Source organism: Orycteropus afer, unplaced genomic scaffold, assembly GCF_000298275.1.
Source record: "Orycteropus afer afer isolate SDZICR_OR568_19922 unplaced genomic scaffold, OryAfe1.0 scaffold00078, whole genome shotgun sequence".
NCBI classification, from domain to species: domain Eukaryota; kingdom Metazoa; phylum Chordata; class Mammalia; order Tubulidentata; family Orycteropodidae; genus Orycteropus; species Orycteropus afer.
Genome location: NW_006921665.1, coordinates 11191478 through 11195641, shown reverse-complemented (window position 1 = coordinate 11195641; position 4164 = coordinate 11191478).

The window sequence follows — 4164 nt, the reverse complement described above, 5'->3', positions numbered from 1 at the left end:
TACTTATGCATTTATTTATATGAACTGCAAATATATTCATGAATACAATAGAGCATACAAGAGACAAAATTATGAAAATGTCTTAGTCATAACCAAACAACTCGAAGGAGGGAGTTTTGGGGTATAATGGCTCAGGACCATAGTCTTAGGGGTCACTAAGGTCAATTGTTATAATATAGTCCTGAAAGACATATTTCTCATCCTAATTTGGAGAGTAATAACTGGGGTCTTAAAAGCTTGTCAGCCACCAACTAAAATGCAACTATTGGTCTCCCCCTGCCCAGAGTAAATAGTGAAGAAAATAAAAGACACAGGATAGAGTTAGCCCAAAGGACTAATGATGCACATGAACCCCCAGTCTGCATGACTCTGGGACCAGAAAAACTAGATGGTGTCCAGCTACCACTGCTGATCATGCTGAAAGAGATCATAGTAAAAAGCCCTGGATAGAGTGGGGGAAAATGTAGAACAAAAGTACAGATTATAAAAAGATGAGGCTTGCTGGTGTGATGAAGACTGGTGGAACCCCCCATATTATGGCCCTTGGACACCCTTCAAGCCAGGAACTGAACTTAACCCTCATGATTCAATTGTGAGTCAAGTGGTAGACAGGCCTATAAGGTAGACAGGTCTATAAGGTAAACAGTACTGTCAGAAGGCTATGCACTCAGAGCAATCAAGCATAGGAGATCATGATGATAACATTTGCCTGGGGACAGAGCTAGTAAAAGAAGAGGGGACAAGAAGGAAGAAAGAAGGGAAGGGGAGAGGGCAGGTAGGAAATGAAAAGAATTCTGTTAAAGTGTGCGAATTTCAGTAAATGTCACAAAACAGAATGTGCATGGATTGCTGAATGGAAAACCAGTTTGCTCTGTAACTTTTCACCCAAATCACACACACATAAAAACATAAAATAAAGTAAAAATAAAGAATATAGAGCAAAAACTCTCAGCTTATATTGATACCTATTTTCATTTTTGAACTCATTACTATAACTATCTGTGAGAATCATTTCAGAACCATGAACCCCTGTGCAATTCATTTAATTAAGAATTATATCATGAATTATATCATATAATGTTAAAAATTGAAAATTAGAGTTCTAAAGAACCCAAAATAAGAGTTGTAAGTCAATAGCCAATCTCGCATTTAAGTCAAGAAATCATCTACAAAATTTGCATAGAATCCCTTTAAGATTTAAGTGAAGAGCAAATACCAGCCCTCAAGCTGAGCTGGAAAAAACTAAACAAAACAAAACAGTAAAAACATTCATTTGGAGTCAACATTCATTCATTTAACACCAAGAAGGCAGGAACAAAGCTTAAAATGTCATAAATTCCCTAACTCTTTTATAGAAGTAGAAGCTGGGGGTGGCAAGTGAAGTCAAATAAGTTTGATTTCTAGGAATCCACTGGTGCAGGAACACCCTGGATACTAACCAACGAGCCATGGGCACCTAGTTCTTGCAAAGTTTGTAATTTATATACCCAAAGAAATATTCTCTATGGCAAATGCTAAAGATTCGTTCTTATACAAAAATCAGAATACATATTACTGTACTGAGATGTTGTTGTTAGTTGCCATTGAATCACTTCTGACTCCTGGCAACCCCATATGTACACAGTAGAACTGCTCCACAGGGTTTTCAAGATCGTGACCTTTCAGAGGCCAGTTGCCAGGCCAGTCTTCCAAGGTGCCTCTGGGTGTGTAAAATGTGCTAATCTTTCATTAGTAATCCAATACTTAATTTTTTTTTTTCTATCAAGCAAATATAAAGATTAGACTTAGGGATGTGTAAATGTATTTGATTCAGTCTGATGGGAAAGAAAAAGGGAGCATCAATCAAACAGAAATAAACGAGTTGATAGCTAAAAGAGTATAGGGTCATTTTTTTTTTTTTTTTAATAATTTCCCCCATGATGTTAAATAAATGACAACACTAGGGAAGTGACTTTACTAATGTATGATATACAGATGTCAATGCTATAAATAAAATGTACATTTAGAATGACTACAATAAATGAAACAAGGTTTTAGATTTTTATAAAGGAAGTTTATTAGAGATTTTGCCTAGAAATATCACAGAAAAGATAAACAAACAGGTTGCATGTCAATTAACACAGCAGGAGTAAAGATAGCCACCTTGGGTGATGAAATTCTGGATCAAAGAAAAAAAAATCTCTAGATTTCTGAAGATTGGTCTATAGTGTGGTATCTTCTTCAATGGCTCTATCAGGTTTTCAAATAGCTCACTAATGGTAGTGAAGGATTCAAAAGAACCATTTGATGAAAAAAATATAAAAGTTGTGAATTCTTATATGATGGATGCTTTTTCAATAAAATCCAGAAGACCAATATCTTCCACAGACATAGGGATGGAAGTAGCCACCACCATAACCAATGTAGCCACCAAGGCCATAGCCAGAACCATAGCCATAGCGGGTGCCACCAAAGCTACCAAGATCATAGCCAAGGCCACCATAGTAGTTGCCATAGTTGTAGCTCATGATGTCAGGTGTTCAGAATTTGGTCTGATGTTGAAGGCGAGTTTCTTAAGAATGAATATCATCCTATGTACCTGGACTTTTATATTCTCAGTGAAGGTGTGGCCAACCACATCACACAACCATACTTCTCTTTGAAAATAAATTTCTGATGAGAATAAAAGAGTACTCTTGGTCATAGTTTTCTTATTTAAAAGTAGTTTCAAGGATGCATGAAGCCAATTTTCCCTTTTAATGTATTCAATTATAATTCCTTAGAAGTAGCCTTTCTGTTGGACAATTATTTTCCTCACTTTCAAGTTGATATTTATAAATATTAAAAATGTAATTATTTAAAAAAATATAATTCTATGGCTACCTTGTATCTGGTAAACCATTTCTGGCACTGTGTGAGATAGGAGATGTTTGACCTTTTCAAATATCGTTACCTTCATTTTTTCTTATACTAAATACTCAATTACTTCCAAATATCATGTTTCATTTATATTTAGCATTTAATAAGATGGTATTCTGGAAGGAAGGTTGGGCAATCTACTGCCTTAGTGATACTGCCTCAGAAACCCAAGGAGGGGTCGCTATGAGTCTGGTACGACTCTATGGCACATAACAACAACAAGATGGTATTCTAATTATTAAATAATTAGGAATAATGCAAATTAAATTAAAATGCAAATACAGAATACATCCAGGGGGAAAAAAATGAAAAAAATATTACCAATCTCCCTTGCTTACCTTTTCTGTTTAAAGTCATTTTAATAATCAAAAATTGTAGAAGCAAAATGCTACAGGAGAATATTCAAGTCTTTCACAATACAGTCAATACCATTTTTCCTACACTTTTCTCAACACTGCTTTCTTGAAACATCCCTCTTCCAGTTGATGTGTCTTTCTCAACTTAGCCATGTTTCTAAGTATATACCTTTCTAAGCATATGGTTCTCTGAATAGTTCTTAGTTAGCAGGGGCCACAAGATGCATTTTGCATGGGATTTGGAAGGTGGGAGTGAATCACTAGACATTTTTTATACGTGTTTAAAGAGTCAAAATAAGGCATCAGACCCTGTTGCAATTCACACACATCATGTCTTTTAGACCTACTCACCTTTTAGTGTAGCACAACAGGCAGAAACCCCACTCTCCAAGATATCTTCTGTCAATTTTTCCATGTCCTGACACAGGAGCATGGACCTAATGAAGGAAATCACTTCCTTCTGTTTACCATTTTCATTATAAAATTAGGGGAAACATGATACAATACCATACAAAGTCTAGATTCACACAGAAAATAATATTTTTCTATGGGCAAAATAGGAGCTCTGGTAGCATAGTGCCTAAGGCACTTGACTGCTAACCAGAAGACCAGCAGTTCAAACCCACCAAGCCACTCCTCTGAAGGAAGACTGTGCAATCTACTTCCGTAGGGATACAGCCTCAGCAACCCAAGGAGGAGTCGCTATGAGTCGGGGCCGACTCGATGGCACATAACAATGACAACATGGGCAAAATATTGAATGACTCGGGAAACATCAAAAGAAAATGGAAGGAATACACAAGGTCACTGTACCCAAAAAAAAATAGTCGATGTTCAACCACTTCAGGAGGTAATATATGATCAAGAACTGATGGTGCTGAAGGAAGAAGTCTAAGCTACACTGAAAGCG